We start from the raw sequence: 14,881 nt of genomic DNA on the forward strand, positions 1-14,881 counted from the left end.
AAGCAAGCAGGAGTGGCCATACTCATATCAAATAAAATCAACTTCAAACCTAATTAATCAAAAGTGATAAAGAAGGACACTATATACTGTTAAAAGGTACCATTCACCAACAGGACATAACAATTATTAATTTGTATGCACCAAACAATTTTGCTGCAAAGTCATAAAACAAACTCTCCTCAAGTTCAAGAGTCAAATAGGCTATAACACAATAATTAATGGTGACTTCAACACACAACTCTCGCCATTAGACAGATCCTCTAGAAAAAAGCTGAATAAAGAAACTATAGAACTCAATAGCACAATCATAACCTAGACTTAACCAACATATATAGAATATATCCAACATCATTAAGTGGATACATGTTCTTCTCTGCAGCACATTGGTCCTACTCAAATATAGACCATATATTATGCCATATGGAAACTCTTAGTAAATATAAAGTTATGGAGATAATACCATGCACCATATCTGATAATAATGGAATGAAACTTGCAATCAATGATAATAGAAGGAAGAAAAAATTCTACATCACATGGAAAATGAACAATATATTACTGAATGATCAATGGGTTACAGAAGACATAAAGGAGGAGATAAAAAAAATTCTTAGAGACAAATGACAATACAGACACAACATACCGGATTCTATGGGAAACAATGAAAGCAGTTTTAAGAGGGAAATTCATGTTTTTGGAATTCTTTCATCAAAAAAAGAGAAAAACAACAAATAAATGATCTCACACTACACCTCAAAAACCTAGAAAAAAAGAGCAAAACAACAGCAAATGTAGTTGAAGACAAGAAAAAATTAAAATTAGAGGAGAAATCAAAGAAATTGAAACAAAAAACATTGAAAAAATAAAAGTTGTTTCTTTGAATAAATAAATAAGTTCGACAGGACCTTAGCCATGCTAATGAAGAGAGGTAGAGAGAGAACTCAAATTACTAACATATGGGATAAAAATGGCAATATCACAACAGACACTACAGAAATACAGAAAATAATTAGAAAGTATTTTGAAACCCTATATTCCAATAAAACACAAGATAATGAAGATATCGATAAATTTCTTATGTCATATGATCTGCCCAGATTGAGACAGGAAGACACACACAATTTAAATAGACCAATAACAATAGAAGAAATTGAAAAAACCATCAGAAGACTAGCAACCAAAAAACTCCCTGGACCAGATGGATATACAGCGGAGTTCTAAAAAACCTTCAAAGAAAAATTAATATCAATACTTTTCAAGCTATTTCAAGAAATAGAAAAAGAAGGAGTTCTTCCAAATTCATTCTATGAGGCCAACATCACCCTGATCCCAAAACCAGACAAACACACTTTAAAGAAAGAAAAATACAGACCAATATCTCTAATAAACTTGGATGCAAAAATTCTCAATAAAATCCTGGAGAATCAAATACAAAAGCATATCAAAAAAATTGTGCTTCATGATCAAGTAGGATTCATCCCTGGGATGCAAGGCTGGTTCAATATATGGAAATCAATAAATGTAATCCATCACATCAATAGACTTAAAGAGAAGAACCATATGATTATCTTGATAGATTCAGAAAAAGCATTCTACAAAGTACAGCATCCCTTTATGTTTAAAACACTATTAAAAACTAGGAATAACAGAAACTTACCTCAATATGGTAAATGCTATATATGCTAAACCTCAGGCTAGCATCATCCTAAATGGAGAAAAACTGAAGACAGGGATGCCCTCTATCACCACTTCTATTCAATTTAGTTCTTGAAATACTATCCAGAGCAATTACACAAAGGAAATTAAATGCATTAAAATAGGAAAAGAAGAACTTAAATTATCGCTATTTGTGGATGACATGATAATATATTTAACAGACCCAAAAGGGTCTACAAAGAAACTGCTAGAGTGAATAAATGAATTCAGCAAAGTGGCAGGATATAAAATCAATACGCATAAATCAAAGGCATTCCTGTAAATCAGCAACAAAACTTCTGAAATGGCAATGAGAAAAACCACTCCATTTAAACTATACTCAGAGAAAATAAAAAACTTGGGAATCAACCTAACCAAAGAGGTGAAAGATTAATACAATGAAAACTACAGAACCCTAAAGAGAGAGATAGAAGAAGATGTTAGAGGATGAAAAAATATACCCTGTACATGGATAGGCAGAAATAACATCATCAAAATGGCGATATTACCCAAAGTTCTCTACAGGTTTAATGCGATGCCAATCACAATCCCAATGGTATTTCTTGTAGAAATAGATAAAGTAATCATGAATTTCATATGGAAATACAAAAGACCCAGAATAGCAAAAGCAATTCTAAGAAGGAAGTGTGAATCTGGAGGTATAGCAATACCAGAGTTCAAACTGTACTACAATGCAATAGTAACAAAAACAGCGTGGTACTGGTATCAAAACAGGCAGGTGGACCAATGGTACAGAATAGAGGACACAGAGAGTAATCCACAAAATTACAACTTTTTTACATTTGAAAATGGGGCTAAAAGCATGCAATGAAAGAAGAATAGCATCTTCAACAAAAAGTGCAGGGAAAATTGGAAATCCATATGCAACAAAATAAAACTGAATCCCTTTTCCTCACAATGCACAAAAATTAACTCAAAATGAATCAAGGAGCCAGATATAAAATCAGAGACACTGCGTCTGATAGAAGAAAATCTTGGCTACGATGTACATACTGTGGGGCTGGGCTCCGAATTCCTTAACAGGACACACATAGCCCAAGAGTTAATAACAAGAATAAACAAATGGGACTTACTTAAAAACTAAAAAGTTTTTTTTTTTCTCAGCAAGAGAAACAATAAGAGAGGTAAATTGAGAGCCTACATCCTGGGAACAAATTTTTACCCCTCACACTTCAGATAGAGCCCTAATATCGAGAATATACAAAAAACTCAAAAAATTAAACAATAGGATAACAAATAACTCAGTCAACAAATGGGCCAAGGACCTGAACAGACACTTCACAGAGGAGGACATACAATCAATCAAAAAGTACATGAAAAAATGCTCACCATCTTGATCAGTCTAAGAAATGCAAGTCAATACCACCCTAAGATACCATCTCACTCCAGTAAGATTGGCAGCCATTATGAAGTCAAACAACAATAAGTGTTGGCGAGGATGCGGGGAAAAGGGTACACTTGTACACTGCTGGTGGGACTGCAAATTGGTGAGTCCAATTTGGAAAGCAGTATGGAGATTCCTGGGAAAGCTGGGAATGGAACCACCATTTGACCGAGCTATCGCCCTTCTGAGACTATTCCCTGAGGATCTTAATAGAGAGCACTCTAGGGATACTGCCACATCAATGATCATAGCAGCACAATTCACAATAGCTAGACTGTGGAACCAACCTAGATGACCTTAAATAGACGAATGGGTAAAAAAAAAAAAATGTGTCATCTATACACAATGGAGTATTACACAGCACTGAAAAATGACAAAATCATAGAATTTGCAGGTAAATGGTTGGCATTAGAATAGATTATGCTAAGCGAAGCTATCCAATCCTTAAAAAACAAATGCCAAATGTTTCCTTTTATATAAAGAGAGCAAATAAGAACAGAACAGGGAGGAAGAACAAGAGAAAAATATTAACACTAAACAGAGACTATGGGGGGAGAGAAAGGAAGAGAGAAGGGAAAGCATATGGAAATGGTAGGAGACACTCAATGTTATACAAAATTACATATAAGAGGTTGTGAGGCTAAAGGGGGAAAACAAGGGAGAGAATTAAACAACAGCAGATAAAGTAGAGAGGGAAGATAAGAGGGGAGGGGGAATAGAAGGGGATAGGAAAGGTAGCAGAATACAACAATCACTAATATGCCATTATGTAAAAACATGAGTGTGTAACTGATGTGATTCTGCGATTTGTTTTTGGGGTAAAAATTGGAGTTCATTACCCAATTGAGTCAAATGTATGAAAGATGATATATCATGAGCTTTATAATGTTTTGAACAACCAAAGAAAAAAGAAAAAAAAAGAATTGAATTTCCAACATTTGAGTCATTTAACAACTTTATTTTTTAATAAAATTGTCTTTTATTTGTTATCTTACTTGCTGCTATCTGCGTTTCAGTTTTTAAAAACTATGTGCTGTAGCCATTCATCCATGTAGTATGTAACAGAAAATTTTGAGTGTCTCCATACAACCAGATTGGCAAGGCATCAAGGTTTCCTTCACAAACAAGATGAAGGCTTTGCCATAAGAAATTTAATATTCTGTAATACAATTTTTTTTACTTTCCAATTAAATTTCCAAAAATATTTTAAAAAAAGAAGAATCTAAACCCCACAGTAAGAAGGCCTCAAAGTGGAGAAGTGGAGCATTATTAACAGCAGGCCTATTTGATCACTCCTGGTTCAATGGAAGCGTGTCCAATCCACCCTGACTTTAGGCAAATGAGGGGCAAGAGAGCTTATTTTGAGCTGTGCCCCTCATGGAAAACTCCAGCCAGAGGTAATGATGTGTGTCTATATGGAAGAAAATGAGGGCCATGTGGGAGTGTTTTGGTTTTAATTGTGGTCATTTGCGTGGCAGTTGGAAGAGATGACTGGGTCCACCTGGGCTTGAACTCTGGTGTGATTCCCCTTAGAGAATGAGATCTGGGACTGACTTCAGAGAAGTATTGCCATGAATTGTGTAGGGATTTCAGGAAGCCATGCATGAGAGTCGCCCTTGAAAACTGAGATCTAGGCCCAGGGAGGCCTTCCACAGAGAACTGGGAATCTCAGCCAGGATATCACAGGTTTTATTCTGAAAGACTTGGCAGCCATAGATGAGAGTCAAAACACACATGGACCTCACATTGTAGACCTCAATGGGCCTGGCTTCATGTGACCATTTGGCCACTCTTTTGGAAGCCTTGCATCTGAGAATTCTCCAGATCTTTCATTGAAATGAGCTTCCTTAACATTTAATGGTTCCTTAATGAATTGAAACCCACAGAACCAACAACTTCATCTGTGAAAAATGGCTAGATAAATACCATGAATTTTTAGAAATTCCCATAACCAGGTGGCACTGGAGAAACTTTGGATGTCCTGTTGCTGATCATGAGTATACCAGACAGTGCCTTGATTGACAGGGGATCATGTAAATGGTGTAGAACAGAGATGCCAGTAAGTTGGAGCCTGCTGAGTAGTGGGCCTAGAGCAGTGGTGTGCAGATGTGTGATAAAACATCTGTGGTGGGGCCATGTGGATCTGCCATTGACTTTCAAATGCCGTGAGACAGACAGGGTGCAGCCAGCAGACCCTTCTATAGAAAGGCATCTTGTTATATGGAGAGGTTTCAGGGCAATGCTTAGAATCAGGTTGCTATAGTCAAGAGGGAAAGCTATGTGGGATAGAAGCCTGTTTGGTGCATTCTACTGCAGACCCTGACCCACCACACGTGTCAGAACTCCCTCCAGCACTGTGTCCCAGTTGAACTCCTTGTATTTCATGAAGCAAATACCAAACTCCCAGTGCAGCAGCAAGAAACACCACAAAAAAAGAGGATGACCAAATGGCTTCACAGTCCACATGGGGAGACACTTAGCCCCAGTGGCCACAGTTTAGCTACAAAGAGAGAATTCAGCACTGCTGCCTCATGTTCATTGGAAAATAAGAAACCATGTCCTCCAGGTCACATAGATGCAGATCCAGCTTTGATGGTCTCACTACATTGGAAGCTAAAGCTCCTGACAACAACATATATTTCAAGTGCCCAACCTCAGAGGCAATTTCTCAAGAAGTGTTTCGGCCAGCAGATCTCCATGTTTGTGGAGTGTTTACCATGTCACTTACTTTTGGAAACTGCTCTATCAAATCCAAGGATGTGAACTCCTGATCATTTTCCATTCCAGATATGTATTCACAGATTTTATAACTCTTCTCCTCTAATTGTGACTTACTTGGGGCAAAGGTAATGTCAAGTCATTGTTCTGGATGAGAGAGAAAAGATTTTTTTGTAGCACATATTTGCATACACATTGGATTCATTTACCAATTTTCTATTTGAAATACTGAATCCCTGACACTAACCCATACCCTACTAGACTCTGACTACTAATACTAATATAATGGAAAAAAATAACCCAAACAGAATAGAAATACAAGCATTTCAGAAGAGACATGGTGTATAGTTGCACTTGCCTTTTGCATGATATAAGGTAGGAGTTATAAATCTATTCAATTTGTTGAAATAATTTTCCATGTGTTAATTTTTTTGACACAACACAAAATTTAATCTTCGAAAAATAAATAAAATTGACACATCCTTAACCAAGCTAATGAAGAAAAAAAGAAACCCCAAATTACTAAAATTAAGGATCATAAAGGAACTTTTGCAGAGTACACAACTAAAATACAGAGAATAATTGAAAACTAATTTGAAAATTCATACTCTAATAAATTAAAATACCATGATGACATCAATAAAATTTTAGAGATATACCCAAACTGAATTAGTAGGACATGAACAATTTAAACAAATCAATTTCAAGCAATGAAATAGAAGTTGCTGTCAACAGCCTACCAATCAAGCAAAGCCCAGGAACAGACAGATTCTCAGCCATGTTCTACAAGACCTTCAAAGAAGCATTCATCACAATACTCCTCAAATTATTCCATAAAATAGAAAAGGATGGAACTCCTCCAAACTCATTCCATGAGGCTAGTATCACTCACATACCAAAATCAGACAAAGACACATCAAGGAAAGAAAACTTCAGAGCAATATTCCTGACAAACATATATACAAAAATTCTCAATAGAATTCTTTTTTTTTAAGCGAAAGTTAATCAAAAGGGATAAAGAGGGACACTACACACTATTCAATGTGTTTTTAAAGTTAAGAAATATATGAATTCCTGTCTCCCTTTCTCTGTAGCCTATTAAGCACATGTATTTTTATATGCACAAATAGAATCCTACCTGGTTTCACACGTACATTCTTGTGAGGTGGCTGACTTGGCAGATACTATTTGTGAGAAGAGATCACTCCTCCTAAACGCTGTTGGCACAGAAAATTCAACCCATGGGTGAGCTTCCTAGATGAACAACATTATACATACATCCATGTTCAGTAAAATGAATATTTTGGGATATGCGGATGAGTTACTTTTCATGATGTATTTCGATTGACATATATATTGCGACATAATAATGTGTGTGTGTTTGTGTGTCTATATATATAAATATATATATATATATATATATATATATATATATATATATATATATATATATATGTCTCCAGATTTTCCAAAATATGAAATATATGTCTTCTTATACACTGCCTGAATTCATTCATATTCATATATGTGGATTTCTAATCAACTTTTAACAAGTTTATTCTCAGAAATATACATCCACTGAAATACATATTTGTTTCCTAGTACTAAAAACTAACTTCAGGGAAGGGTTCTTACAAATCCTAATATTTCTAGAGTAACTGACCAAGTTTAACATCAATGCAAATACATTCCTATTGGATATGATGTGTTTGTTAAAGTTCATTTTTATTCAAACTTGGTATGTTATTATTTATTCAGTTTATGGACATCATAAAATATATCCTTTCATTCACAAGTTCACAAATTTATAAATATTTGGTTCACGTTCAATCACTTCCTCCTTCGGAACACATATATTCCTCCATGTTTCTTGACTGATCTTTTCACTAGACTTCTTTCTAAACACATTATTTTCAATTCCATAATCATTTTTGAAGCAAAACTCACACACTATTCATGATAAACGGTAACCCTAATAATACCATTAGATATATAACTGGTTGGAATGAATGTACGTATATCAATATATGATTTCCTCTATGTTTTCAGATATTAAAACAATCCACTATTTAAATTTGGTACCAGTCATATAATTTTTTCACAGTATGGTCTATTAATGCATCATCTCTATATTCATCAACACAGGGTAAACCTATTATTATCCCCAGTACTAATTTATATGTTTTCAAAATATTGCTCCCAGAAAAGGTGGAAGAAATACTCATGTCACCTGATCTACATATACATATTATCACAGTAATATTCTGGACACAAAATGTAAAGGTCACCGTTATGATTGTACTAAAGCCTCAATGGAATGTGAACATGGATTACTAAAAACATCCATGTCCAGTTTGCCTAATGCTCTCAAATGTCAATCCAATTGGTGACTACATTTTTGTTTCTTTTTAAGATTATGTATTCAACCTCAACCCTGTTGAAAATGTCTAATCCTATCACACCCCTTATACTTTGCCTGATTTCCTAATGTCTCTATTGATGTCTGCTTTCCTACATATTTTTCCCAGTTCATCATTGTGCCTGACTTTTCACATATGGTGCCATTTATATTCACTCTCTAACCAAAACCTATTGCTAAAGAACTTTTGGTCCAAATTCTAGACTCACTCTTCCTCCTAAACCTACTGACTATCTTTCTAATCCTACACACTATCCCTTTTTGACTGGATGTTCTCTTCTACATTCAATCATCTGAGGTACAGGGTCTTATGCCATTGTATATCGATTTAACTGAGACCTCGGTGCAAAACATTACTCAAGCTAAGGATCCCAATCAAGGGCACAAATCCTTCTGGGTTTCAAATATTACCTAGATTTCTGTTTTCATACTTATATTTTACCTCTATATTCTTATAAATATCGCTGGTTCCCAATACCATTATTCATCCAGCAGAATGATTCCTAAGCCAAACGGAACATGCTATTAACCCTAACCATACAATGTTCCCTCAATCTCACTTTACAGAAGAGCAGGGATAAAGTTGATATTACAATACAGGAAGTTAGGAGATCTTCCACCTGCTGAGTACCTCAAAATCCATGCAGAAATGATCCCTGGAGAAGATGTAGGCAGCTATAAAAGACCTGAGAGAACAAAAGTCATATTCCATGGCAAACAACATGGTCAGGATGAAAGGATGTGTCTGAGTAAGCCTCTCTATTCTTAATGTAGGGAAGATGAACCAAAGCAGGCCTGTGTGGAGAGCTGTTCCCAGGTGACTATGGTTTCTATACCATTCTACATGTGAAAGTATCACAGGAAGTAGGGCAGCCTCCATGTCAGGAGACACTAGGACGCAACTGTTAGGACAAAGTGGTGGCCAAGACAGGGACCTCATTTATTTCCTGAAGGTAGTGACCTCACCTCATTTCCTTGGTGATGGAACTCTCTGAATTTTGTGATCCAGGACGCCAGGCACCCAGAGCCAGTCCCAGTCCCAGTCGCAGTGGGCTCACTTGTTTGGATTTACTAAGGACAGAGTCAGACTTTCTTTGTACCTACTGATGTAAGGGTTGCCAAATACCAAGAAAGCTCTGAAGAGGGGTCTTTCCTGAGAGGACAAGAATTGGCTCACCACTGCCTCCTGACAACTTCACAGAGTTGACAAAGGAGACCAGATCTGAGAAAGAAAGGCCATTTGTGAGGAACATCGTATGGCCTACCAGTCAGAGGACACTTCAGATAGTGACAGACCTACTTGGGGGAAGGAGTTGCATTTGTGGGTGTTGGTTTATGTTTGTGGGTTTTTTCTCATGTTCTGAGAATAGGTAAAAAAGGAGGATTGTTTGGTTTGGAGTGGACTGTTTCCAGTAAGTCATTTGACAAGTGGACGGTTTCCAGTAAGTCATTTGACAAGGAGACTGTTTCTATGTCTGTGGATCCCACTGTGTTTTTCTTTGTAGATATTAGAAAAAAATAGCTCATTGGGTGTGTCCTGTCTAGTAGAAAGCTTCCCAGCATGCATCCTTTCCAATTAATGAATGGACTGAGGCTTGCCTTATCCATGGGCAACACCTGCTATCTACCTAATTTTCCATTTTTTCATGAATTCTGGCCACTGTCAAGATTAGTATCATGTTTTTTGTACAAGATATGTACCACCTCCAAGCTCTGTGACATGGCCATGTACTGGATAGCTGAAGGGAATGGCGAGCATCTCAGAAAACTCACATATCAGAGTAACCAGGAAAGTCTCCGTGGAGAAACCCTGCTTGGGGCCTTTTGACTACCTATTGTTCTGTTGCTCTGAATGTCAGAAAGGTCTTTGCCTCAGGCCACCCCTTTGTGAAGCCTGAAGAAAACAGTTTTCAAATGGAAATGAATGGGCATCACCTGTGGCTCTTTGCTTCATTGCTTTGGAAATGGATGTGTCTGAATCAGCCTCTTGGCCCTGTGTGAGCCTGTGGTTTATATTTTCTGCACCTGATGGATCTAAATAACGATCCCATGTGGGCATCCAAAACCTAAATGGAAAAAAGATCAGTCATTGTGGATGAAGCCTCTCGCCTTCCTCTGTAAGATTCCTTATCTCCATCAAGTGAGAATAGGGATCATTTGTGTCAAATGAGTTCTTCAAAGGGCTGTAGAGGGGAGACAATAGGTGCTTGGGTTTTCTTATAACTCCAATTCACACTAAAAATTTATACCCCACAGTCAGTAGGCCTCAAATTTGAGAAGTGGAACAGTATTAACGGCAGGCCTATTTGATCACTTCTGGTTCACACTAACGTTGTCTAGGCCACCCTGACTTTAGGCAAATGAGGGGCAAGGGAGATTATTTTTGACACTGTCTTGGGCTGTGCCCCTCATGGAAACCTCCAGCTAGAGGTTATGATTAGTGTCTATATAAAAGATGAAGAGGGCCGTGTGAGAGTGTTTTGGTTTTAATTGTCATCATTTGTGTGGCAATTGGAGGAGATGCCTGGGTCCACCTGGGATTGAACTCTGTTGTGATTCCCCTTAGAGACTGAGTTGTGTAACTGACCACAGAGAAGTATTGCCATGAATTGTGTTGGGATTTCAGGAGGCCACACATGAGATTCACCATTGGAATCTGAGATCTTGGCCCAGGGTGACTTTACACAGAGCACTGGGAATCTAAGCCAGGATATCACAAGATTTTATTCTGAAAGATTCCAGCCATAGTTGAGAGTCAAAACACACATGGAACTCACATTGTAGACCTCAATGGGCCTGGCTTCATGAGACCTTTTGCCCACTCTTTGGGAAGCCTTGCCTGTGAGAGTTCTCCAGAGCTTTCATTGAAATGAGATTCCTCACCATGTATTGGTTCCTATATAAATTGAATCCCACAGTGCCTCCAACTTCATTATTGAAAAATATCTAGATATATACCATGAATTTTTTGAAATTACCATGACCAGGTGGCACTGGAGAACATTTGGATGTCCTGTTGCTAATCATGATTGTACCAGACAGTGCCTTAATTGACTGGGTTTCATGAAAATGCTGTAGAACATAGATGCCAGAAAGTTGGAGCCTGCAGACTAGTGGGCATAAAGCAGTGGAGTGTAGGTGTGTGAAAAAACATCTGTTGTGGGGCCACGTGGATGTGCCATTGGCTTAGAAATGACTTGTCACTGACATGGTATAGCCAGCAGACCCTTCTATGTAAAGGGATCTTGTTATATGGAGAGGATTCCTGTCAATGATCAGAATAAGGTGGCTATTGTCGAGTTGAAAAACTATGTGGGATTGAAGCCTCATTGGTGCATTTTACTGCAGACCCTCACCCACCACACATGAGAGTACATCCTCCAGCACTGTGTCCCAGTGGAACTCCTTGTATTTCGTGAAGCCAATACCAAACTCACAGTGCAGCAGTAAGAAACACCACGAAAGTGGAGCATGACCAAATGGCTTTACAGACAACACGGTTAGATACTTAGACCCCAGTGGCCAAAGTTTACCTACAAAGAGAGAATTCAGCACTGCTGCCTCATGTCCACTAGAAAATAAGGAACCATGTCATCCAGGTAACATAGATGGAGACCCAGCATTGATGGACTCACTACAAAGGAAGCAAAAGCTCCTGACAACAACATATATTTCAACTGCCCAACCTCAGAGGCAGTTTCTCAAAAAGTCATTAGGCCAGCAGAGCTCCATGTTTGTGAAGTGTTTACCCTCTCCCTTTTTGTAAACTGTTCTACCTCCTACAAGTTTGTGAACTTCTGAGCATTTTCCTTTCCACATATGTATTCACAGATTTTCTAACTCTTCTCCACTAATTGTGTCTTATTTGGGGCGAAGGTAATGTCAAAGCATTGTTCTGGATGAGAGTGGGAAGATTTTTGTGTAGCACATATTTGCATACACATTAGATTCATTTTCCTATTTTCCATTTGAAATATTGAATCCCTGACACTAACCCATACCCTACTAGACTCTGACTACTAATCCTAATATGATGGAGAAAAAGAAACGTAACAGAATAGAAATACAGGCCTTTCATAGGAGGCATGGTGTATTCTTGGACTTGCCTTCTGCTTTATCAAAGGTATGTGTTATAAATCTAGTCAACTTTTCATTGTAATACTTCTCCATGAGTTTTTAAAGTTAACACATATGTAAATTTCTATCTCCCTTTCTCTGTAGCCTATTCATCACATGTATTTTTTTATGCATTTTTAGAATTCTACCTGGTATCACATGTACATTCATGTGAGATCACTTATTTTGGAAGATAGAAATTGTGAGAAGAGATCGCTCCCTCTAAATACAGATGGAACTGGAATTTCAACCTATGGGTGAATTTCCTAGATGAACAATATAATGCATAAATAAATGTTCAGTAAAATGAATATTTTTGGATACGTGAATGATATATATTTCATGATGAATTTCGAATGGCATATATATTGCTACATTTTAATATCTGTGTATGTGTGTATCTATCTATTTATCTATCTATCTATATAGATATAGATATCTACTCTTAAGATTTTCAAAATATGAAATATATGTGTCTTATTATACACTCCCTAAATTCACTCATGTGTGTGTATGTAGATTTATAATCAACTTTTCACAAAATTATTCTTAGAAATATTCATCCTCCTTAAATACATATTTTTTCCTAGTACTGAAAAGTAAATTAAGTGAATGGTGTATACAATTCATAATATTTCTACAGTGACTGACCCAGTTTCACATCAATGCAAGTAGACACCTATGGGACCATGATGTGTATTTTGAAGTTCATTTTTATTCAACACTGGTACATTACTATTTCTTCAGTTGATGGATATCATAGGATATAACTTTTCATCCACAAGTTGACAAATCTGTAGGCATTTGGTTCACTTTCAATTACTTCCTGCTTCAGAACATATGTATTCCTCCATGTTTCTTGATTGTTCTTTTCATGAGATTCTTTCCAAACACATTATTTCCGATTTCCATAATCATTTTTGAAGGAAAGAGGCGCCTTACTTACCCCCAGAAAGGTTCGTTGGGATCTCCTTGTCCTGCGCTGCGTGATTCCTGGCCAATGCACCAAATGTAAGGGTCCGGCAAACGTTGGAGGAAGAGACCACCAAGAGACTGCGGCTCATGCAACAGTAAAAGGCGTTTATTGAGGATCCAATCCAGCATGCTGGGGCTACGTGCTCACTCAAGAAGGGATAGCATCCCAGAGCCCCGAGCAGGGGTTGAGCAGTGCTTAAGTACACTTTTTGGGCAGGGCGGGACTTTACATATATTACAGTCTCCTTTAAGAAATCATCATACACCTCGGGAAAATCAAACAACAATTCCTAAACATGATTAGTTCATTTATTGGTGGGAACATGTAAGGCGGGAGTGATAGGTCAGTTCTAAATCGGAGTACACATTCAAAATGATTGGTTTAGGCCCTGCAATGCCTATGTGCCAGGCCTCACAGGGTCCTAGGTTATTAAACAACCAGGCAGTCAGGGGGAATATTTACTGGGCAGTACGGGAATTGTCCTACAAGCTACAGGAATTTCAGGTTTTGCGTGTAGCATAGGAACTTAACAATACCTGGTCCTTTACATTTTAACTCAAGCCTTGCTGCTTAGAAACTTTACAACACCCGGTCTTTTACACTTTAACTTTTACACTTTAATTTTAATTTTTTTTACCCTAACAGATCACTCCTGGTGCACAAGAAGGGTGTCCAAGCCACCCTGACTTTAGGCAAATGAGGGCCAAGGGAGCTTATTTTGGACACTGTCTTGGGCTGTGCCCCTCATGAAAACCTCCAGCCAGATGTTATGATGAGTGCCTTTATGGAAGAAGAGGAGGGCAATGTGGGATTGTTTTGATATTAATTGTGGTCATTTGTGTGATGGTTGGAAGAGATGACTGGGTCCACCTGGGCTTGAAGTCTGGTGTGAATCCCCTTAGAGACTGAGTTCTGGAACTGACCTCAGAGAAGTATTGCATGAATTGTGTTCAAATTTTAGGAGGCCACACATGAGAGTCGCTTTTATAAACTGAGATCAAGGCCCAGGGTGGCTTTCCACAGAGCACTGGGAATGTCAGCCAAGATATCCCATGATTTTATTCTTAAAGACTTGGTAGCCATAGTTAAGAGTCAAAACACACATGGAACTCACAACGTATACCTCAATGGGCCTGGCTATATCTGACCTTTTGGCCACTCTTTGGGAAGCCTTGCCTATGAGAGTTCTCCAGAGTTTCATTGAAATGAGCTTCCTCAACATTTAGTGGTTCTTGAAACCCACAGTGCCTCCAACTTCATCCTTGAAAAATGGCTAGATAAATACCATGAATTTTTTGAAAATCCCATGACCAGGTGGAACTGGAGAATCTTTGGGTGTCCTGTTGCTGATCATGAGTATACTAGAGGGTGCCTTGATTGACTGGGTTTCATAAAAATAATGTAGAACAAAGATGCCAGTAAGTTGGAGTCTGCTGAGTAGTGGGTCTAGAGCAGTGGTGGGCAGGTGTGTGATAAAACATCTGTGGTAGGTCCATGTAGTTTGGCCATTGGCTACCAAATGGCTTGTGAAGGACATGGTGCAGCCAGCAGA

Source organism: Callospermophilus lateralis, chromosome 13, assembly GCF_048772815.1.
Source record: "Callospermophilus lateralis isolate mCalLat2 chromosome 13, mCalLat2.hap1, whole genome shotgun sequence".
Taxonomy (NCBI): domain Eukaryota; kingdom Metazoa; phylum Chordata; class Mammalia; order Rodentia; family Sciuridae; genus Callospermophilus; species Callospermophilus lateralis.